General features: G+C 42.1%; 1 long non-coding RNA gene and 1 other non-coding gene across 3 annotated transcripts; one reads left to right on the top strand and one right to left on the bottom strand.

Moving 5' to 3' along the window:
• Nucleotides 1-25,001, top strand: LOC133249281 (uncharacterized). 2 transcript variants are annotated; one of them, XR_009736897.1, is made up of 3 exons: nucleotides 1-221; nucleotides 12,059-12,164; nucleotides 22,880-25,001. It is a non-coding gene; the product is annotated as an uncharacterized LOC133249281 (long non-coding RNA). The 2 variants fall into 2 exon arrangements; XR_009736898.1 differs by lacking the exon at nucleotides 22,880-25,001 and adding an exon at nucleotides 12,394-12,592.
• On the bottom strand, nucleotides 18,037-18,108 carry TRNAW-CCA (transfer RNA tryptophan (anticodon CCA)). Its single transcript has one exon. It is a non-coding gene; the product is annotated as a tRNA-Trp (tRNA).
• Nucleotides 25,002-25,213: the final 212 nt, after the last annotated feature.

Here is a 25,213-nt window from a genome sequence, read left to right on the forward strand (position 1 = left end):
GCCTCTTAAACTGTAACTCAACGTTGGATGTAAGCCATCCAACGACTCCACCTCTAGCTACAAGGAAAAGCCAAAGTCATGACCTTGTCTCCTGCACACATCCTCACTCCTTCCCTTCCGGCTGCGCTGTTCTCCTGCTATCCCTTGGACATACCAGGTACATTCCCATTTCAGGATCTTTGCAGTGTATTTTCCTTTTTTGGGGAATGCTCTTCCTACAGGTAAGTTAACTATCTTCCTGACCTCACCTCCTCCAAACCTTAGCCTGAATTTTGGCATCTTGGTTAAGGTCTATGCTGATCACCCTATTTAAAACCACGACTGTTCTTCCATACCCAGCACTCTACTTTGTCTTCTTGCATAGCACATTTATTTCATCACCCCCATTTTTGGGGTGGGGGTGGGCACCCTGCACAGCATGTGGGATCTTAGTTTCCTAACCAGGGACTGAACCCAGGCCCTCAGCAGTGAGAGTGCAGAGTCCTAACCACAGTCCCACCAGGTTATTTCTTTTTTATATGGTCAGTTGTTAATATTCTTTTCCTCTCACTAGAATGTAAGCAGGATGAAGGACAGTAATTTGATACTAGTATAGCCCAAGAACCTAGAATATTCTATGGCACATACTAAGTACCCAATACTTATTGATTGAATGAGTAGAAATAATTATCTGTTGTCTAAGAAATATCAAAAAGATGGTTGGATAGATGAGCATAGACCTAAGGAGAGGTGAGGTCTGGAAATATTCATCATGATGAATTAGTTAAAACTATGAGAGTGGATGAAGCTACCCAAGGTAAAGACATGACCAGGAAAGAGAGGTTCCAATATTAAGACCTGGGAAATGTCCACATTTTGACATCATGCAGAGATGGAGAAACCAATTAAAAAAAAAAAAAGATATTTAGAACCAGTAATGTAGGAGAAAAACTAGGAGATACTTGGGGTAGGGGTGGTATTGTGTGAAGGAGAGAGGGGTCAATAATCTCATCTCCTGCTGTGTAGTTGGGTAAGATAAGGCTAGAAAAGCTTCCATTAAATTGGCAACAATGGAGATCTTTGCCAACCTTGGTAAGAACAGTTTCTGGGAAGATTGAAGCTGAGATGGATTGCCAAAATGGCTTGAGGATACTACTTGAGGACTGTGCTTAAATACGACTTTCCAGGTAGCACTAGTGGTAAAGAACCCACCTGCCAATGCATGTATATGACGAGGGTTCTGTCCCTGGCTTGGGAAGATCCCCTGGAGGAGGGCATGGCAACTCCCTCCAGTATTCTTGCCTGGAGAATCCCATGAACAGAGGAGCCCGGCAGGCTGCAGTCCATAGGGTCGCACAGTGTCAGACATGACTAAAGCGACTTAGCATGTACTTCAATGTGTGTGTGTGCATGCATGCTTAGTCACTCAGTCGTGTCCAACTCTTTGGATTGTAGCCCACCAAGCTCCTCTAGAAGTCCATGGAATTTTCCAGGCAGGAATACTGGGGTAGATTGCCATTTTCTTCTCCAGGGAGTGGGTTGTACTTAAATATAGCTCCACCGAATAAGAGCAAAGGATAACAAGAAATAATAACTCACAGGGTCAGGACTATAGGAAAAGAGACAGCAGCAGATCAGCAATGCCAACAATTTTTGGAAGATAAGAAGCACCTGAAAAAGTAGAACTTGACTTGACTTAGTAGACGAGGTGGGTACACGCCTATGTGACTGGGCGGCAGTGGAAGAATTGGGGTGCTTTGATGATGAACAAGTCCATTTGCTATGTAGAACTCTTCAGACGTTTTGTAATTGGGTCTAGAAGGTACTACAGAAGGTAAAGTTAATCTTCCGGGATAGAAACAGGGGTAGCGGTTGAAAAATTTTATAGAATAATTGATCTAACTGATTCCTTCCCTTATATGACCTGCCCAGAGGACTACAACTCCATGCACCTCCAGCCTGCCCAAAGAGTTTTATTCTCTGGAGAAACTGGATTAAGAGAGAGAGACTAGACTTTGGGACACAGAGATAAGGATAGAACAAGACATGGAGTTATAAAGGTGGGAATTAAGTGAAAATTTTCATACTGAATTATAATTTTTAGACTCCTTTCTCGGGCTGTGCTCCTGGAATTCTGTCCACAGATTGTAAAGTATATTGGCGGACTTTCTTTGAAGAATCTAAATTACACACGAGAAAAGACTGACAGAGACTGGTATCTCCAGAATCATCCAGTAAAAAGGCACTGTCTTAGTCTGCTCAGGCTGCTATAACGAAACACCATAGACATTTCTCACAGTTCTGTAGGCTGGGAAGCCCAAGATCACTGGAAGGTACGGTGTTCGGGAGTGCCCTCTTTCTGTCTTGCAGACAGCTGTGTTCTCACATGGTGGAGACAGAGAGAATTCTCTCTTCCTCTTCTTATAACGCCTCCAATCATCTCATTTAATCACAATTACCTCCTAAAAACCCTATGTCCAAATACAGTCATATTGGAGTTAGAGCTCCAACACATGAATTTAGTGAGAGAGGGGGTCACAGTTCAGTTCATATCCCTGAACAGGAAATAACCATTGGTAGTGTGCCTTTTTATACGTTTGGGATCTGGTTTTAATGGCAGTTATCCCACTTCGATTAATGTAAGGGATTTCAACAGAGGAGAGGAGTGAAAAGACAGCCATGCACTAGACTTTTCTAGAGGACAACCAACCTCTCCTGCCTAGAAAAGAAGAGAGAGGCTTTCAGAGGGAGGGCGCCAAATGAAAAATGAAACCGATTTGTTGGAACATCTGGGGAAAATTATTGGTAAAGATTCAGCAAGTCTATTGAAACATTCAGAGGAACAATAAATGGTAAACACATGGGAAGCTAAGCAAAGGCAATTTCAACTCCAGGAAAAACAAAATGTTGTATGAAAAGGAAATATTCATGCATCTGGGTTAAACAGAGAATCTTTACTGGACATAGCAATGTAAACAAGAGCCGATTTAGTAAAAAATTATAATAAGTTTACATGGAGGGGATGAAGCAGGAAAGGGAAGTTGTGTGTGTGTGAGAGAGAGACATGACATACTTTACCTTCTGTAACAGGAGGTGTTTAGAAAATGTTTAAAGTATATTAAGAAATAGCATTCAGTTCAGTTCAGTTGCTCAGTCGTGTCCGACTCTTTGCAACCCCATGAATCACAGCACGCCAGGCCTCCCTGTCCATCACCAACTCCCGGAGTTCACTCAGACTCACGTTCATCGAGTCAGTGATGCCATCCAGCCATCTCATCCTCTGTCGTCCCCTTCTCCTCCTGCCTCCAATCCCTTCCAGCATCAGAGTCTTTTCCAATGAGTCAACTCTTCGCATGAGGTGGCCAAAGTACTGGAGTTCCAGTTTTAGCATCATTCCTTCCAAAGAAATCCCAGGGCTGATCTCCTTCAGAACGGACTGGTTGGATCTCCTTGCAGTCCAAGAGACTCTCAAGAGTCTTCTCCAACACCACAGTTCAAAAGCATCAATTCTTTGGTGCTCAGCTTTCTTCATAGTCCAACTCTCGCATCCATACATGACCACAGGAAAAACCATAGCCTTGACTAGATGGACCTTTGTTGGCAAAGTAATGTCTTTGCTTTTGAATATGCTATCTAGGTTGGTCATAACTTTCCTTCCAAGGAGTAAGCGTCTTTTAATTTCATGGCTGCAGTCACCATCTGCAGTGATTTTGGAGCCCCCCAAATTAAAGCCTGACACTGTTTCCACTGTTTCCCCATCTATTTCCCATGAAGTGATGGGAACGGATGCCATGATCTTTGTTTTCTGAATGTTGAGCTTTAAGCCAACTTTTTCACTCTCCTCTTTCACCTTCATCAAGAGGCTTTTTAGTTCCTCTTCACTTTCTGCCATAAGGGTGGTGTCATCTGCATATCTGAGGTTATTGATATTTCTCTCAGCAATCTTGATTTCAACTTGTGTTTCTTCCAGTCCAGCGTTTCTCATGATGTACTCTGCATATAAGTTAAATAAGCAGGGTGATAATATGCAGCCTTGACGTACTCCTTTTCCTATTTGGAACCAGTCTGTTGTTCCATGTCCAGTTCTAACTGTTGCTTCCTGACCTGCATATAGATTTCTCAAGAGGCAGGTCAGGTGGTCTGGTATTCCCATCTCTTTCAGAATTTTCCATAGTTTATTGTGATCCACACAGTCAAAGGCTTTGGCATAGTCAATAAAGCAGAAATAGATGTTTTTCTGGAACTCTCTTGCTTTTTCCATGATTCAGCAGATGTTGACAATTTGATCTCTGGTTCCTCTGCCTTTTCTAAAACCAGCTTGAACATCTGGAAGTTCACAGTTCATGTATTGCTGAAGCCTGGCTTGAAGAATTTTGAGCATTACTTTACTAGTGTGTGAGATGAGTGCAATTGTGCAGTAGTTTGAGCATTCTTTGGCATTGCCTTTCTTTGGGATTGGAATGAAAACTGACCTTTTCCAGTCCTGTGGCTACTGCTGAGTTTTCCAAATTTGCTGGCATATGGAGTGCAGCATTTTCACAGCATCATCTTTCAGGATTTGAAATAGCGCAACTGGAATTCCATCACCTCCACTAGCTTTGTTCATAGAGATGCTTTCTAAGGCCCACTTGACTTCACATTCCAGGATGTCTGGCTCTAGATGAGTGATCACACCATCGTGATTATCTAGGTTGTGAAGATCTTTTTTGTACAGTTCTTCTGTGTATTCTTGCCATCTCTTTTTAATATCTTCTGCTTCTGTTAGGTCCATACCATTTCTGTCCTTTATCGAGCCCATCTTTGCATGAAATGTTCCCTTGGTATCTCTAATTTTCTTGAAGAGATCTCTAGTCTTTCCCATTCTGTTGTTTTCCTCTATTTCTTTGCATTGATCGCTGAGGAAGGCTTTCTTATCTCTTCTTGCTATTTTTTGGAACTCTGCATTCAGATGCTTATATCTTTCCTTTTCCCCTTTGCTTTTCACGTCTCTTTTTTTCACAGCTATTTGTAAGGCCTCCCCAGACAGCCATTTTGCTTTTTTGCATTTCTTTTCCATGGGGATGGTCTTGATACCTGTCTCCTGTACAATGTCACGAACCTCATTCCATAGAAACAGCATTACTATCCTATAAAAATATGTCAATAATTACTAGTAAAAATAGCAAAGAAGTTGAAAGTGGGTTCCACTGGGAGTGGGGTGGGAGTGCCAGTTGAATATTTAAGACTTGTTTGCATATACTGGATAAAACTGACACAAGTAACTTTTCAAAATACATGGTATATATACTTCAATTAAAAAAAAAAATATATATATATAGTCTTCCCCAGTGGGTCAGAAGGTAAAGAGTCTGCATGCAATATGGGGGACCTGGGTTCGATCCCTGGGTCAGGAAGATCCCCTGGAGAAGGGAATGTCAACCCACTCCAGTATTCTTGCCTGGAAAATCCCATGGACGGAGGAGCCTGGTGGGCCCCAATCCACAGGGTCACAAAAAGTTGGACACAACTGAGTGACTAATACACACACACGTGTTTGTGTGTGTGTGTGTATATATATATATATATATGTATATATACACATAGGACAAGTGCTGTCAGTCTGTTCAGTTGTGTCCGACTCTTTGCGACCCCATGGACTGCAGCACACCAGGCTTCCCTGGCCATCACCAACTCCCAGAGCTTGCTCAAACTAATGTCCATCAAGTCGGTGATGCCATCCGACCATCTCATCCTCTGTTTTCCCCTTTTCCTCCCGTCTTCAATCTTTCCCAGCATCAGGGTCTTTTCAAGGGAGTCAGTTCTTCGCATCAGTTGGCCAAAGTATTGGAGCTTCATCTTCAGCATCAGTCCTTCCAATGAATATTCAGGACTGATTTCCTTTAGGATGGACTGGTTGGATCTCCTTGCAGTCCAAGAGACTCTCAAGAGTCTTCTCCAACACCACAGTTCAAAAGCATCAATTCTTTGGCACTCAGACATCACTTGTATATGTGAAATCTAAAAGAATAAAACAAACTAGTTAGTATAACAAAAAAAGATTCACAGATGTGTAGAATAAACTGGTAGTTATCAGTGGACAGAGGAGAGGGGGGAGTGGGAAAAGATAGGGTAGGGGTTACAAGATACAAACTACTGTGTATAAAATAAACAAATCACAAGGTTGTGTTATACAGCAGAACATAGCCAATATTTTGTAGTAACTATAAATTCAATATAACCTTTAAAAATCGTGAATTTCTATGTCATACGTCTGAAACATATAATATCATGAATCAACTATACCTCAATTTAAAAATACATAAAATGCATTGTACAGGAGGTTTAAAAGAAGAGATAGGAAATACGGACAGGTCTTTCAGGAAGCTTTGCTGGCAGAAGGGAGCAACGCAATGGGGTAGCAACTCATTCAAGGGTGAATCAAAAAAAATTTTTTTTTCCTGCACCACGTAAGATCTTAGCTCCCCAGCCAGGGATCAAACCAGTACCCCCTGCAGTGGAAGCATGGAGTCCTAACCATTGGACCATCAGGAAAGTCCCTGAATCTAAATATGTTTCGAGTGAGAATATTTAGTTACCAAATCAAACAGTGCAGGCTTTATAAAGAAAAGTGGAGTCTCTTGCCCCCCACCCCCTTTCCAACACATTGCTTTCCATTCACCTATAAACATTTAAACCATGGTTTCTCTCAACCCAGGAGCTTGAACAAAGTTTCCTGCCCTGGGAGGGGAGGGCATAGACAGGATTTTTGCCAATGGAGAGCAGTGTCTCACCAGCCCGTGTGCAAAGCTGAATGGCACATGCTCTGCTGGCATCTTATCACCACCCAGCCTGTAGGCAGACAGGAAAGCCCAGAAGAGAAGCAGGGAAGCATGCTGTTAGGGCATTGTTGCAGCGCTGCTTTCCAGAATTCTGTGATGTCTCAGACTAAGGAGGAAGAAAACACCCAGTTCTGTTTGCAGCATATCTTAGAGCCTTGGGGTCTGAATTTGATTTGGGGAGATCAAGAGAATGATTTCCTACTTCTGCCCCCCTTGAGAAGAGAAGGTGAAACGCTTTCTGTTGGTATCTTTACCCAGACCCTGTACAAAAGTGAAAGCGTTAGCTACTTAGTCGTGTCCGACTCTCAGTGACCCCAATGACCTAGCCCGCCAGGCTCCTCTGTCCATGGAATTCTCCAGGCAAGAATACTGGAGTGGGTTGCCATTTCCTACTCCAGGGAGACCCTGTATACCATAATTACAAAGAGGCACAGGCTAGTTCTCATGGTCACACCTCTACTAAGGGGGCTGTAAGTAGGGATACATTTTATTGCACTCAAGTGGCTATAACCATAATATAATGCAAACATACAGCGTTTACTTTCTGAACATTAATGAAACAACCACACGAGTACAGAAGAACAACCAGAGCTATGAGGGATTTTTAAAACAAACATAAAAAGGCCCTCAGGAAAATGGCCTGTAGATCACCATCTAAAGATTTTTAAAGATTATATTTTAAATTATTTGGTATCCTATGTTTCTTCTTTTGCAGCATATTTAAGAGGATGACAGATTTGCCAGGTTTAATGTAATATTTAAGATAATCCATTATAAAAGTTACTGAACTCAAATATTAGAGGCAGAGACGTATGCCACTGCCTTGGAGTGGGAATCCGTTTTGGAGGGAGGTTGCCGTAACTAACTTGGGAAGCATCAGACGACCATTTCCAAACTGGTATTTCAGGTTTTCCCCATCAGGGACCTAACTCCCTGATGTTTTCCATGACACTGTCTATTGAAATGTCGACAGAAGAGAAAAGGCGCCATACCTTTCAGGTGTGTCATGGCTACGTCAGCCTAGAGGAGACTCAGATGTCTTCAGGGACCAGACCGGTGAGTAAAACGCGTGTGAAAGTGAGGCCCAAGAGAACATGGGTTAAATTAAAACCCACACTACACGTACACGGGCTTCCCAGGTGGCACTAGTGATAAAGAACCCCCCTGCTAATGCGGGAGACAGACATGGGTTCGATCCCTGGGTCGGGAAGATCCCCTGGAGGAGGGCACAGCAGCCTACGCCTACGCCTGGAGAATCTCATGGACAGAAGAGCCTGGTAGGCTACAGTCCACAGGGTCACAAAGAGTTGGATACGACTGAAGTGACTGAGCACACACACACATAGACACACACACACACACACACATATATACACCCGCCAGCCATACTGTGCTGGCCAAACAGGCATCTGCTGCTCACATCTTTCCTGCTGCTGCTGCTGCTGCGTTGCCTCAGTCGTGTCTGACTCTGTGCGACCCCATAGATGGCAGCCCACCAGGCTCTGCCATCCCTGGGATTCTCCAGGCAAGAACACTGGAGTGGGTTGCCATTGCCTTCTCCAATGCATAAAAGTGAAAAGTGAAAGGGAAGTCGCTCAGTTGTGTCTGACTCTAGCGACCCCATGGACTGCAGCCCACCAGGCTCCTCCGCCCATGGGATTTTCCAGTCAAGAGTACTGGAGCGGGGTGCCATCGCCTTATCCGCACATCTTTCCTAGGGGCTACCAATCTGTGATCTCTGCTTAGCTGTGGGAATAATGCCCCTGACAAAGTGAGACCAGAATGCCCTCTAGAGCCACAGGGGTTTCTAACACCCTCCTGGAGCAGAATCAAAGCAGTTAGGCCTAAAGGAGTTAATCCAGAATGACTGCCTGAGGTCCCTCCTCGCCTTCAAGCCTCTGTGAAATCACCCCCTTTCTCCCTCTGAGACGGAGCCTTGCCTTCTGCCAGCTCTGCTTTGTAGCTCTGTTACAGCAGAGTGTTGGGTGTTGCAATGGCCTGGGTCTGTGTCAGCTTCGGCTCCCAGAACTCATGGCCCAGCCTTACTATATAAACCTCTCTCTTTCTCTCTCTCTCTCTGTAAAATTTAAAGGAAGGAATTTATGAGTATTTGAATTGCATATAGAAATTATTTTAAAATCCTAGAGCTGTATCCAAACAAAAGAGTACCTCCCACCTTACATATTCTCTCAGTGTTTCCCAAACTGGTGATCCTCAGAGCATTCGTCCCAGGAGATGTTCCCTGAAAAGTGCTCTGTGGTCAAACACTACTCTGTATCCTGATCGAGTCACATGGCACAGTGGTATTGTAAAGGCTCTGAGAAGATCAGGAAAATTTAAAGAAAAGTTTACTTTTGTTCACGGAGGGTTCTCCTCACGTATTTAGCCATGGGATTCTTTTCATGGGACCATTTAAGGACTTGCTCCTTGCAATGTAACCTTTGCAGAGGCAGCCAGGACAGATTGTGGCCCCAAGCTGCCTACAAGCAACCCTTAGCATTCATTGTCCTTGGGTAAGTTACTTGACCTGAACAGGTTACTCGACTTGAGCTGTCTCATTTGTAAATTGGGCATAATAGCAGGACATCCTCTCTTATAGGGCTACTGTGAAAGTTAAATGAGTTAATGTACATATAAACTATGTGTGTGTGCGTACTAAATTGCTTCAATCGTGTCTGACTCTGTGATTCCATGGACTGCAGCCTGCCAGGCTCCTCCGTCCCTGGGATTCTCTAGGCAAAAATACTGGAGTGGGTGCCATGCCCTCCTCCAGGGGATCTTCCAGACCCAGGGATCAAACCCCCATCTCTTACATCTCCTGTATTGGCAGACTGGTTCTTTACCACTAGTGGCACCTGTATCTCAGCCTAAATTTGGAGTTTTGGTCAGAAAATCAGACTGTTCTCCCTGCTTCAAATTCAGAAAAAAAATTAGCAAGGAGAGGACATTAAAATGTTGGCTTTGCCACCAACAACGGCTGTTTAGAGGCAGCTCGTTATTAGGTCTGTTAGTATGTTTCACCACCTCCCTGCCTCACCTGCTTCACTCCCATTTGATTCCAGCTTCTCCATCGCAGGTGGAGATGGATGCAGGCTGTTTTTCGTAGGATTAGGTCATATACGGAGAAGGCAATGGCACCCCACTCCAGTACTCTTGCCTGGAAAATCCCATGGACGGAGAAGCCTGGTAAGCTGCAGTCCATGGGGTCGCTAAGAGTCGGGCACGACTGAGCGACTTCACTTTCACTTTTCACTTTCATGCATTGGAGAAGGAAATGGCAGCCCACTCCAGTATTCTTGCCTGGAGAATCCCAGGGATGGGGGAGCCTGGTGGGCTGCCATCTATGGGGTCGCACAGAGTTGGACACGACTGAGGTGACTTAGCAGCAGCAGCAGCAGCAGCAGCAGGTCATATACAGCAGAGTGGACAAAGTAAGTGTTTGTCTTGTGCATCAGTTTGTTAGGGCTGCTATAACAAAGTGCCACAAACTAGGTGGCTCAGAATGACAGCAATTTACTGTCCAACAGTTCTGGAGGCCAGAAGTCTGAAATCAAGGTATCAAGGACCATGTTCCCTCTGAGACAGGTAGGGAAAGGCTCTTGCCTTGCGTGTTCCTGTTTCTCTAGCCCCGAGTGTTCCTAGGCTTGTGGAAGCATACCCCGACCTCTGCCTTCCTCATCGTACAGTATTCTCCCCGTCTATTCACACGGCCTTCCCTCTGTGTGTGTCCCTGTCTATGTCTACATTTTCCCTTTTTATAAAGACTTCAGTCATGTTGGACTAGGGACCACACTCATGACCTCATTTTATCTTGATTAACTGTGTAAAAACCCTGTTTCCAAATAAGGTCCCATTCTGGGGTACTGGGGGGTCAGGACTTCAACACAACTTTTTTCGGAGGACAGAGTGCCACCTGTAACATCCTGAGACCAGAGCCTCTAAAATAGAGGAAAAGGGACGGAAGATAAATTCTGATACTTCTTCCCTATGTCGCCAATCAGAGACATCGTTCCTCCTTGCTTGGGGAAGAGCGAGAGGGGATCAAGGAAGTCCAGCGTGCTCCTACATCTGGAACTGAGAGATCTCCCTCCTTCTCTATGGAAAACGAAGAAGGAAGAAAACCTTTCCATTTCCACTCGCATCTCCAAACTGTAGTCCAAAGAGGACTTTGGGAGTAAATAGGTCTTTGGAATTGCTTGGGATCCTGCCCTAAAATTTGTCAGTTGGAGTCCCTCCATCTCTCCTGGGGCTCAAAGGGCATACCTGTATGTACTGAGAACACTGGTTGCCTAGGTGCCGGGGGACTTAAGGACTCCCTGGTGTTGCATCTGGGGCCAGTTTCAGTTGGCTATGCCCTCGGGAACAAAGTTCTTTCAAGCCTAATCTTTTTGGGAGGTTGAGGAGAAAATATTCTCAGTAGTCTTAGAAACAGCTATTAGCAGTTAGTACACAATATATATTTAGATTTTTGATAAAGATTTGAAGAAAGGGAATGAATATTCAATAATGAGGGGAGAAGTGGAGATATGCATGAGGCAGAGATATACATGAGGCAAAGATAACATTTCAAATAGCAATGGGTGGTGTGGGAGGGAGGCTCAAGAGAGAGGGGGTGTATGTCCACGTATGGCTGATCCATGTTGTTGTACGGGAGAAACCAACACAACACTGTAAAGCAATTATCCTCCAAATAAAATTTTTTTAATGAATTTCAAAATTAGCAATGGGTAGAACAAGCTGTGTGCACGCTAGGTCGTTTCAGTCATGTTCGACTCTTTGCCAAACTATGGACTGTAGCCCGCCAGGCTCCTCTGTCCATGGAATTCTCCAGGCAAGAATACTGGAGTGGGTTGCCATTTCCTCCTCCAGGGGATCATGTTGGATTAGGGACCACACTCATGATCTCATTTTAACTTGATTACCTGTGTCTCCACCCAGGGATGGAACCCGTGTCTCATGTCTCATGTATGGGCAGGTGGGTTCTTTACCACTAGCGCCACCTGGAAAGCCCACAGAATGAGCTGGGCATCTTCGTTCGGGGAGAGGATCTACAGCTGTTACGTGTTTCCCATTTGCCTGACCTGCACTGTCTTGCTTAATCCTCATACCCTCTGAGTCTCGCTGGTGAGCTGTGGGGCAGGGCAGTCTGTCACCAGGGCTTGTCCTCTGAAGTGCTGAGCTACACAGCCTCCTTTGTCTGAAACTCAGGAGGCTGCTCTTCCTCTGCGTCCTGAGAATGGTTTGTGTCATTTCTTCCACAGCACTGAATCCATATGGAGTTGTTCCCTTTCTTGATTGTGAGCCCCTCCAGAAGGAGCTGGTCCACACTCGTCTTCATTGTCTAATCTGCTGCCTGTCACCTTGTGGGTAAGTTTTTAGTGAAATCAATGAATAATTTTTTGTTAGAGAACCCTTGGAGATTTTTCTGATCTACACAGTTGTTATAATATTCGTGAACTGTGATTGCTTCACACACAGAAACAAAAACACTTAGGCTAATGATCTGCATTAGAGCAGTGACGATATGCTAACCAGTCTCTTTCGTTATTTAGAACTTTCCCACAGTTTAAATTGAGAAAGCCCTATTTCTTCCTAGGTCTTTTCGTGGAAGTATCCAGGGTGTGGTGCTCAATGCATAGAGCCTTGGTGTCTTCAGGGAACCTGCTGAGTGGTCACTGACTCAGGCTCTTCCTAGACTAGGAAGGACAAGGGGGACTCTGGGCCACTGACACTAGAGAAGTACTGACAAATCCGTTGCCCCATTCAAACCCGGCGTTCATTTAAATAGTGCATTTCGGAACACAAGAAATTAGCTGGCCTTTATGTTACATTCTGCTTCCCATGAGATGCCTAATTTTTGGAACTCATGGAGCACAGGCTTGGTCTAATAAATGCACAGAGGGACATGCACATATTAGAAGAATCTCAAATCAAAATCTAACAGCAACTGACCATGTAACCTGCTTTGGGAAATGGAAAGGGAGACAGCCCCAGCTGTTACCTGCTTATTAAATTAAGCATCCTGGACCTTGCGCTACTCTAGGTGATTTTCTTATATAGAACAAATGGAAGAGCAAGGGGAAATACTACGTTCATGAGAAAATGGCAGGTACCGGAAGCTGCTGCTGCTGCTGCTGCTGCTGCTAAGTCGCCTCAGTCGTGTCCGACTCTGTGCGACCCCATAGAGGGCAGCCCACCAGGCTCCGCCGTCCCTGGGATTCTCCAGGCAAGAATACTGGAGTGGGTTGCCATTTCTTCTCCAATGCATGAAAGTGAAAATTGAAAGTGAAGTCGCTCAGTCGTGCCCGACTCTTAGCGACCCCATGGACTGGAGCCCACCAGGCTCCTCCGCCCATGGGGTTTTCCAGGCAAGAGTACTTGGAATCCAAATGGGAGGAATGGTGGCAAAGACTATATCTCATCTGTTTTCTAAACCCAAAGAGAGAGAAAAGTGAATATTACTTCTTGGTTTGGTGGTCTCTGGGCAGCTTGGCTCTTTAAATATTTGTTCAGTAGTTTCTATTTCTTCATTCATTCATCTATGCATTTATTAATTTGTTCAGGAAGCATTTGTTGTATACTACTTCGTGCGAGGCTCTAGACAGGACACTGAGGATGTAGGGATGAGTGAGCCTATTGCCTATCCTCCAGAGTTTAGGAGGAGTTTAAACACGGACATGGAGTAGACTGAAGACACTTTGAAGGCAGAGATGGAGACGTATTCATCATGGTAGCACCAATCTGTGGTATGGTGACTGCCATATAGGAGGCATTTAATAAACGTTTGTCGAATGACTCAATGAAGGTATTGGTCATACATTAATAAAGCAATTTTCACATTGTAGTGTTAAACTACTAAATATAGTTGAAGACTTCAAAAAATACTGGAAAGCTTCTTGCATGGCAGTAACTTAAATGAAATTTTCTACTTGGAAAAATATCCAATATAATTATAATATATTGTAAGTATCAATATAATTTATACAGTATAAATCTGTATACTGAAACCTCCATGGTGCTCTAGTGCTGCTGAGTGCTACCTATGTTTTAAAATGATTCATCCTGAGTTAGAAGTCCCAGGGTAGAGTGTTCTTCCTTCATACTAGTTAATATTTTTTTTCAGTTGTGGCTCAACCTGAGTGAAACAACTGACATTAAAAAGGCATCAATTGTTCTAGTCACTTTGGTGAAAAGACCATGGCATGGGTTGACAGTCACTGTGAGGACATTTGAAACAGCTCATGTGTTTGTATTCTTATTGATTTCTGATAGCACTTTAAAAATAGAAGCCATAAATTATGTATAGCCAAGAACTATTAAGAACTTCAAGGGAACTACACTTAAAATAAATGGCCCTAGAACTGTAAAGTCAGCTGGCTTAGAGTAAGAATTTCTAACAATAATTCATTTCTAGCTGTTACTAGTCATGCTTATGGTCTTGGAGGATGCTAAGAGGGATCTCTGGTGTGGCTACAGCCATGGGTCAGATGCCAGCTGTGGATGGGACACATATAACCTAAACCCTGCCTAGGGCTAGGGTTTGTTTTTGCAAGTGGCTCCAGGGCCACGATAATGTCCACAGATGACTGCCCACAGAAGGCCACCGAGTTCCTCTCATGAGACTATCCTTGATAGCTGAGCAGTGGTCTCATGTCGTGTGCAGAAATTTCAGAAAAGCATGAGATAGGACTGTGTTGGTCAATATCAGGGCCAGTGGCACTGCTCGTTTGGGCATGCTGCAGCCGTAGCTTGTCCCTTAGCTGCGTAAAGAGGACTCGAGTCAACAGCTACCCTGCAACAAAGTAGTTAGCATGCACATTAAGTTCTCCTAGTTAGAGAAGTCTGTAGACAAAGGATTGGAATAGGCATGTACATGATGTGGTCCCCTTACAGTTCAGGCTTAACAATATGTGACGATTTGATTTGAGGCATTTTGAAAGATAACATTCCTTAACACCACCTAACAACAGTGGAGTTATCGTAACACATAGAAACAGGTACAGGAGTTCTTTAATGCCTTCTCACTGCGCAAGCAGAGGAAGATGTCCAGAAGAAGGTGGAGCAAGTTGTACAATCTGTATGGAGAACAGAGGGAAGCATACAGATAGCTTCTGCCTATCACGCACAGGGAGTTTGTGGTCACCTGTACTTAGCCTTCTTTTGCTAGAACCAGGCAGAGAACAAGCTAGTTGTTTTTCTGAAGAATGGCTGAGTGACCAGGGCTGGATAACAATCTCTGGGCATCACCTGGCTCAGTGACAATTAGAAGGGACATTCTGGCCCTTTTAAAAAACTCATCAAAGGTCAGGGATGGAGAATCTGGAAAATGGTTGGCCAAATGTTCTGAGACCTTTCCTCTGGGCATGTAATGTAGAAGTATAGTTCATTTTTTCAACTAATATTTGAACTAGCATGTAGTCTTTGCTACATGCTAGTTACCAGAACTACACTGGTAAATGAGAGATCCATCCTACCTTGATGGAACCTACTATTATCCAGCAAGAGGGCAATTTTCAAACCAAGCCACCAGATTAAATATATATTTTCAAACAGTGATATGTCTAACAAAAGAAGTATAGGATACTTTGTGAGGCCTTGTTATAGGAGAACCTAGTTTAGATTTGGGGCTAAGGAAGGCCCTACTTTGAGTAAATGACATTCAGCTGATAGCTGAAGGCTGGACTTGGAGTTAGCAGAGTCTGTGCGTGTGTACATGTGCCTGTGTGTGTGAAGAGTGTGAGTGCTGGGGACATTGGGAAATGTCGTGGGCTGAAGGAGCAGCAAAGGTCTCATGGGGGAAGCTTGACTCTTTGCGGAACTAAAAGCAAGCCGGGGTGGTTGTCATGGGATGTGTGAGTCAGAGATGGGTATGAGTTGAAGTGGGAGATAGGCAGGATCCACAGCATTCAGGACTTTTGTGGAACATCCTAAGGATGGAGTGTGTTTGTTGGTGACCTGCTGTAAGAAGATATGATGGGGTGTACCCCAGATGTTAACCTGAAGAATGATGCTTCTCAGCAGTGGTTCTTGAAAGTGAACCAGGATGGAAGTGTGACCTTGGGTGAAATGTCAGTGAGACAGGGTCGCATTTCATAACACATTTTATAGATTATCAGTGACTGTGATAGAGCTTTATCGAGGTTGTGGAAAAGGAATGCAATCACGCAGGAAAATACTTCATGTTGACTTGACGTCCCCCAAACCTCAAATACCATGAGCACACGTGCAGACATCCAGGAAGGCAGAAGCCGTGAACACCAGGGTCCCTTCCGAATCTGAGTCTGCAAGCAGTTGTTCACTCGACATCCTGCCCTGCTAGAACCTCTCCTCGTAAGCGCTCTCTCCTGCCCCTCAGTTTAGGAGATAGGAGGGGAGTTTAAATAACTCACTCTCAGGACTCTTCTCTTAAGCTTGAAAAAAAATTTTTTTCTTGTATGTTTCTTTGGAAAGGGAAATAGAAAATACCAAGCTGCAAAATCTCTGACAGTGAGAAGAAATACCTCTGGTGCTGCCCACATTTGCAAAGCTTGGGCCGGGATTTTTTTTTTTTTTAATCAATATTTTTCTTATTGAAGTGTAATTGATTTACAATGTCATGCTCATTTCTGCTGTACAGCAAAGTGATTCAGTAATACATTATATCTGCATTCTTTTTTATGTTCTTTTCCACTACAGTTTATCATAGGATATTGAATAAAATTCTCTGTGCTCTAAAGTAGGACCTTATTACTTATCCATTGGGATTTTGCTTTTGATTAAGATTTTAACAAGGAGCGTGTATCTTATGAGATGTTTATTTTAAGTCCCTAATTTAGCATGTTTTGCATTTCACTTGGGGAAGTGACTTTTCTCTTAAAACTGGTGAATGGGAAGCATATGCAGTTATGTGTTGAAACCTACAACCCCAATGAACCAGATAAAACATTATGGATTAGTAGAGGAAAGCATTATCATTTCAAGTTATGTTTCTATGAGTTCAACCAGCAAATATTAATAAAAGTTGTCACTTAAAAGCATTATTCATAGGCTACCAGATGGATTATATATAATCTATTGTCTACAGATATATCAGGTTAGAAGAGTAATGAATTTTTGGCTTTAAGTAAATACAGATCTCAACCATGATTGTTTTGAAATGAATCTGAATGAGTTGGAGAGGCAATGGACAACTGTTTCAAAAGACAGAATGAAAACAAAAATATGATAGGAATTCACAGTATATATGAATTCTGCCCAATAGATGGCCAAGTCTCCATTCCTAAACCAGTAAATCTGAATTAATACTTATCCCATTATATGCCTTAATTCATAGAAAAATAGCTTTCCTTTCCTCTGTTTCACTTGCTTAATCTTAAGAAAAATAGAAGATAATAATAATCTTGACTGCTAGAAGTATGACCATGAAAAAAAAATGATTCTAAAACCATTGGCAGATCCAATGGATCGACAACATTGAATAGTATGAGGTTTGAACAAATATTTCTCAAGTCCTATTTGCAATAGAACTATGAAGCTGGCCTTCTAGAGAGCACAGCCCGGTCATTTTTATCCCCTAGCTAGTCTGTCTTGAACAGTGAGACTGGATATAGCCAGCTGAACTAGACTGTCTGACCATAAAATGTGATAGAAACGAGATGAAAAGAGACTCAGTGTTCCATAAAAACTTCATCATTACTAATGCTGGTTCTCTATTGCCCATTGATTCTCATTTCAAAAATCCAGAGGATTCCATCCTAGAGCACAAGGGAAACGAGCACTACTCAGCTGTGAAAATGGCATGGAGGTGAGAGGGTAAAAGTCTGATTGCCATTCAGAGCACAAATGATTTCAAATGCTTTACTGTGTTTTGGGCTTCCCTGCTGGGTCAGTAGGTCAAGAATTCACCTGCAATGCAGGAGACCTAGGTTCAATAATTGTTTCAAAACAACTTTTCTTTACAGTTACCTAGTTGTCAAGAAACTTAAGGACCCATTTAGGTAGCATGCTAATATTTAAGGAATGATCCCTAAAAAGCGTTGTTCTAAAGATTTATTAAATAATATTTGAGAAGTGCTAATAAAGAAGGAAATGATTTGACCATGCTAATCACTGTTTTATTTAGAATTGTATGAAGTGAAGTTGCTCAGTCGTGTCTGACTCTTTGCAACCCCATGGACTGTAGCCTACCAGGCTTCTCCGTCCATGGGATTCTCCAGGCAAGAATACTGGAGTGGGTTACCATTTCCTTCTCCAGGGGATCTTCCCGACCCAGGGATCGAACCCGGGTCTCCTGCATTGGAGGCAGACACTTTAACCTCTGAGCCACCAGGGAAGAATTGTATATAGAGTTCTAATTTTACAATATGTGTTAGTGCTTTTTCTGGTGTTACACACTAAGTCACTTCAGTCGTGTATGACTCTGTGTGACCCTATGGACTGTAGCCTGCAAGGCTCCTCTGTCTATGGGATTCTCCAGGCAAGGATACTGGAGTGGGTTGCCATGCCCTACTTCAGGGTATCTTCCCGACCCAAGGATCGAACCCACATCTCTTATGTCTCCTTTGTTGGCAGGCGAGTTCTTTCCCACTAGCAACACCTGGGAAGTCCAAAGTACACCAGAGCATTATTAAAATAGAAAATGTTGGGAATTCCCTGGCAGTCCAAAGGTTAGGACTCAGCACTTTCACTGCAGGGGCCCAGGCTCAATCCTTGGTCAAGGAACTAAGATTCTGCAAGCCACGCATGGTATGGCCAAAAAAGAAATAAAGAAAGAAAATGTTATGCAATTTCTGTATTTTAATATCTCACACTTTATAACCTCCCAACAACAAGTTGTGATGTTCCTAAAAATAAAAACAAATAAATGCTAGGAACACAAGCTACATAACTTCTTCAATAAACTGGGTGTTCCTGATATAGCTATAATCAAGAAAAGAACTGTCCTGTTTGCAGATGACATGATACTATACACAGAAAATCCCAAAGATGCCCCAGAAAGCTACTAGAGCTCATCAGTGAATTCAGTGAAGTCGCAGGATACAAAATTAATATACAGAAATCAGTTGCATTTCTATATACTAATAACGAACTATCAGAAAGAGAATTCAAGGAAACAATTCCATTTACCATTGCATCGAAAAGAATAGAATACCTAGAAATAAGCCTATGTAAAGAGGCAGAAGACTTTTATTCCAAAACTGTAGGATGCTTATGAAAGAAACTAAAGAACAAATAAACAGATGGACAGATATACTGTGTTTCTGAATTGGAGAAATCAATGTTGTCAAAATGACCGTACCACCCAAGGCAATCTATAGATTCAGTGCAATTACTTTCAAAAACACCAAAGGTATTTTTCACAGAAGTAGAAAAATAATTTTAAAATCTATATGGAAACACAAAAGACCCTGAATACCCAAACAATCTTGAGAAAAAGGAAGAGAGCTAAAAGAATCAGGCACCCTGGATATTCAGACTATACTACAAAATGACAGTAATCAAAACAATATGGTACTGGCACAAAAATAAACACCTAAATCAATGGAACAGACTAGAGAGCCCAGAAATAAACCCACGCTCTTGTGGCTAGTTAATCTACAACAAAGGAGGTGAGAGACATACAATGGAAAACAGACAGTCTCTTCAATAAGCAGAGCTGAGAAAACTGACAACTACATGTAAAAGAATGAAATTAGAATATTCTACAACACCATGTAAAAAATAAACTCAAAATGTATTAAATACCTAAATGCAAGACTGGAAACCATAAAACTCCTAGAAGAAAACATGGGCAGAACACTGACATAAATCGTTTGGCATAATCTATCTCTTCAAATAAAGGAAATAGAAGCAAAAATAAACAACTGAGACCTAATTAAACTTAAAAACTTTTGTACAGCAAAGGAAATCATCAACAAAATGAAAAGACAGTCTACTGAATAGGAGATAGTATTTGCAAGTGATATGACCAATAAGGGGTTAATATACAAAATATGTAAACAACTCACATAACTTAATGCCAAAAAAAGAAACAATTTGATTAAAAAGTGGGCAGGAGACCTGAATGGACATTTTTCCAAGGAAGATATACAATGGCTAATTATATTGCTAATCACTAGGGAGATGTAAATAAAAACCACAATGAGATGTTGCCTTGTAACTGCCAGAATCACTATCATCATAAAGGCTACAACTAACAAATGTTGGTTAGGGTGTAGAGAAAAGGGAACCCTAGTACACCGTTGGTGGGAATGTGAATTGATGCAGCCACTGTGGAAAACAGTATAGAGGTTCGTCAAAAAACTAAAGATAAGGAGTTTCCTGGGGACCTAGTGTTTAGGATTCTGGCTTTCACTGCCGTGGCCCAGGTTCCACCCCAGTCAGGGAACTGAGATCCTGCAAGCCATGTGGCATGACCAAAAAAAAAAAAAACACACAACAAACTAAAAAATAGAACTACCGTATGACCCAGGCTTCCCATCAGGAGACACAGGAGATGTGGGTGCGATCCCTGGGTCGGGAAGATCCCCTGGAGAAGAAAATGACAACCCACTCCAGTATTCTTGCCTGAAAAATCCCACGGACTGAGGATTCTGGTGTGCTAAAGACCAATGAGTCTCAAAGAGTTGGACACAGCTGAATGACTAAGCATAGCACCGTATGACCCACAATTCCACTCCTGGGTATACGGCCAAGGAAAAATTACCCTCAGAAACACTAATTCAAAAAGATACATGCATCCCAAGTTTCATGGCAGCATTATTTACAAATAGACAAGATATGGAAGCAACCTATGTTGTCATCAACGAATGAAATAGATAAAGAAGATGTGGTGTATATATATATGCTGCTGCTGCTGCTGCTGCTAAGTCACTTCAGTCGTGTCTGACTCTGTGTGACCCATAGATGGCAGCCCACCAGGCTCCTCTGTCCCTGGGATTCTCCAGTCGAGAACACTGGAGTGGGGTGCCATTTCCTTCTCCAATGCATGAAAGTGAAAACTGAAAGTGAAGTTGCTCAGTCGTGTCCGACTCTTAGCGACCCCATGGACTGCAGCCCACCAGGCTCCTCCATCCATGGGATTTTCCAAGCAAGAGTACTGGAGTGGGGTGCCACTGCCTTCTCCGCTATATATATATATATATACACCATATATTAATACATACACACGTAAAATGGAATACTAGTCAGCCATTTAAAAAATGACATTTTCCCATTGTAGCAACATGGATAAACTTAGAGGGTATTATGCTAAGTGTAATGAGTCAGACAGAGAAAGACAAAAACTTATATCACTAATATGTGATATACAAAAAATACAATAAACTAGTGAATAGAGCAAAACAGAAGCAGATTCATAGGAATAGAGACAAACTAGTGGTTGCCAGTGGGGAGAGGGAAAAGGGGGCAAAATAGGAGTAGGAGAGTAACAAGTTAAAAACTAAGCTAAGCTAAGCTAAGCTAAGTCACTTTAGTCGTGTCCGACTCTGTGTGACCCCATAGGTGGCAGCCCACCAGGCTCTGCCGTCCCTGGGATTCTCCAGGCAAGAACACTGGAGTGGGTTGCCATTTCCTTCTCCAATGCATGAAAGTGAAGTCGCTCAATCGTGTCTGACTCCTAGCGACCCCATGGACTGCAGCCTACCAGGCTCCTCCGTCCATGGGATTTTCCAGGCAAGAGTACTGGAGTGGGGTGCCATTGCCTTCTCTGATTAAAACTATTAGGTACAAAATAAGCTACAAGGTGGTGGGGGTTGCAAAATGATATAATCTCTTTGAAAAACCATTTGTTAGTTTCAACTAGGGTTATGTTTCATGATACAGCAATTCTACCTTTTATCCTCCAAAGAAATGAATGTATATACTCTCTTATTTGTAAATTATATTCATGGCAGCTTTATTCATAATATCCCAAAGATAAAAGAATGCAAGTGCTTATCACACAAACAGATAAATAAATTGTGATAATTTATGTAATGGAATACTACCCATCAATTAAAACCAAAATAGTTCTAACACAAGGAGAAATCTCACAGACATTCTATTGTGTGAAAGAAGCCGGATACAGAAGAGGTCTAGTATGTGATTGTATTTATATACAGTTTAAGAACAAGCAAAACTAAGAGATGTTTTTAGAAGTCAGAATAGTGATCAACCCATCAGGCAAAAGAGAGAAAAGTGCACGAGACTTTTATAGGAAATATTCTATTGTTTTATCTCAGTGGTGGTTATTAAGATATATACATATGTAAAAATTCAAACTATAACGCTTACAATTAGTACATTTTATGCACTTTACTATATGTATGTTATTACTGAGTAAAATGAAGTTGATCAAGTCTGCAATCAATCAATAAGCTGTTAGGGCATATTGTACAATACAGGGAATGTAGCTGATATTTTATAATAGCTATAAATGGAGTATAGCCATTAAAATTGTGAATCACTATTATTGTATACCGATAGCATATAATACTGTACTTTAATAAAAGAAAGTAAAAACAAGTAAATGCTGAGAGTACAAGGTACATAACTTCTTCAGTAAACTGAGAGTTTCTAATACAGCTATTAACAAAAAAAGAAACTTCAGATGAACCTATTTGCAGGGAAGGAATGGAGACACAGATGTAGAGAAAAGACTCGTGGTCCCGGTCGGGGAAGGAGACTGTGGGATGATTGACGTATATACACTATTATGTGTAAAATAGATGGCTGGTGGGAGGTTGCTATATAAGATAGGGAGTCCAGCCTGGCACTCTGTGCTCACCTAGAGGAGTGGGGTGGGGGACGAGAGGGAGGCTCGACAGGGAGGGGCTACACATGTAATTATGGCCGATTCACATTGTTGTATGGCAGAAACCAACACAACATTGTAAAGCAATCTTCCTTCAGTTATAAAAAATAAAATAAAAAAATAAAAAAAAATTAAAAGAGAGAAAAAAATAAATAAATGTAAAAAATTTTTAATAAAAAAAGAAAGGCTTCTGAAATCGTAAGTAAAAATAACTTTGCATATCCTATATATTTCACTTACGTTAATAAATAAGTCAGATGAAGTCTAAAACTCTGTTATTTATTTTAAATTTTACTTTATTTTTTGGCAGCACTGCACAGTATGCAGTACCTTCCCTGACCAGGGATCAAACCTGTGCCCTCTACAGTGGATGCATGAAGTCTTAGCCGTTGGCCCACCAGAGAAGTTCTGTTAAATTATTTTAAAAGGAGCAAACATCTAGATCCTGAGCTATTTGGGAGTTACAGCAATTTACACGCACAGTTGAGAGGCCCCATCCTCTTGCCTTGCTCCTACCAGCTGCCTTTATCTGAATACTCTTCATGTGACAGTGTGAAAAATGGAGGAAAAGGTCATCATTTGAAATAGTTTCTTTGGATTCCTTGGCAGAGGAACAAACTCACTGCCAAAAATATCACAAATTCTTGCCATGAAGCAATAATAAAACTTTTTTAACTCAACCGTGGTTATTTGCATGAAAACAGTGACAGGCTATTTTCCTGGACTCCAAAATCACTGCAGACTATGACCACAGCCATGAAATTAAAAGATGCTTGCTCCTTGGAAGAAAAGCTATGACAAACCTAGATAATGTATCAAAAAGCAGAGACATCACTTTGCTGACAAAGGTACATATATTCAAAGCTATGGTTTTTCCAGTGGTCATGTATGGATGTGAGTTCAGTTCAGTTCAGTTCACTCAGTCGTGTCCAACTCTTTGCGACCCCATGAACTGCAGCACACCAGGCCTCCCTGTCCATCACCAACTCCCAGAGTCCACCCAAACCCATGTCCATCGAGTCGGTGATGCCATCCAACCATCTCATCCTCTCACATATATAGTCCAACTCTCACATCCATACATGACCACTGGAAAAACTATAGCCTTGACTACACAGACCTTTGTTGGCAAAGTAATGTCTCTGCTTTTTAATATGGTGTCTAGGTTGGTCATAACTTTCCTTCCAAAGAGAAAGTGTCTTTTAATTTCATGGCTGCAATCACCATCTGCAGTGATTTTGGAGCCCAGAAAAATAAAGAAAAATAAAAATATAAATGTGAGAGTTGGACCATAAAGAAGGATGAGCACTGAAGAATTGATGCTTTTGAACTGTGGTGTTCCAGAAGACTCTTGAGAGTCCCTTGAATTGAAAGGAGATCAAACAAGTCAATCCTAAAGGAAATCAACCCTGCATGTTTATTGAAAGGACTGTTGCTGAAGCTGAAGCTCTAATATTTTGGCCACCTGATGTGAAGAGCCGATTTGAAAAGACCCTGATGCTGGGAAAGACTGAAGGCAGGAGGAGAAGGGGACGACAGAGGATGAGATGGTTGGATGGCATCATCAACTCAACGGACATAAGTTTTGAACAAATTCCAGGAGATAGTGAAGGACAGGGAAACCTGACGTGCTGCAGCTCATGGGGTTGCAAAGAGCTGGACAGGACTGAGTGACTGAACAACAAAATGTTTATTTTAAGGTACTTGATACATTTTATTTGCTGAAAGAAAGGCCTTATTAACAAATGCTTTTTGATATTATGTTGATATACTGATGCATAAGAATATAAGCTCTATCTAACTGTGGGAGTTAACTTCAATTACCTTGAAAGATTTGAAAGGGTTTATTGTGCCTTCCCTGGTGGCTCAGACAGTAAAACGTCTGTCTGCAATGCTGGAGACCCAGGTTCGATCCCTGGGTCGGGAAGATCCCCTGGAGAAGGAAATGGCAACCCACTCCAGTACTCTTGTCTGGAAAATCCCATGGACAGAGGAGCCTGGTAGGTTACAGTCCATGGGATTGCAAAGAACTGGACACGACTGAGCTACTTTGCTTATTGCATTTTTAAACATTTTAGATAAAGCACAAAAATGTTATTTTTACCCTACTGATTAATTCTAACACCTAAGGTTATGTTTCCCACAAGACCTATGGTTGGACTTTGGATCGTAGAATTTCTACATCCTGTGCTTCTACATCGTCCAGTTCTCTGTGGTTCATGCCATAGATTGCTAGAGTCTCTTAGAAGAAGGAAAATTAGTCAATTGTTTTTTTTATTTCAGTAGTTCTAGTAACTGAGGTGATAGCAATAGAAGTAGTAAGCTTCTTTCCTTGTGTTTTCGCCCACACTTCTTTTTGCCCTCAGTTCTCAATATTATTTTTGCACAACTTCTATAAGTTGTACTAAGCAATAAAATAATAAAAGTCTCGAGATATGGTCCATATGTCCTAGGCAGTTTACATCTAAAGAATTAGTAAGACTCTCTGAGACTTGGCAGAGCCTTTCAAGTGGGATTTGCCTCAGTTCTGCTTTAAAGAACAAAGCTGTGATCAATGGCATATAAAGTACTCTCATATTTTCACACCATTGAACAGTTTGGTCTACCTTCAGTCTGTAATTTACTTCTGGAACTCTGAAGTATT

The sequence above is a fragment of the Bos javanicus genome, chromosome 6, assembly GCF_032452875.1.
Source record: "Bos javanicus breed banteng chromosome 6, ARS-OSU_banteng_1.0, whole genome shotgun sequence".
NCBI classification, from domain to species: Eukaryota; Metazoa; Chordata; class Mammalia; order Artiodactyla; family Bovidae; genus Bos; species Bos javanicus.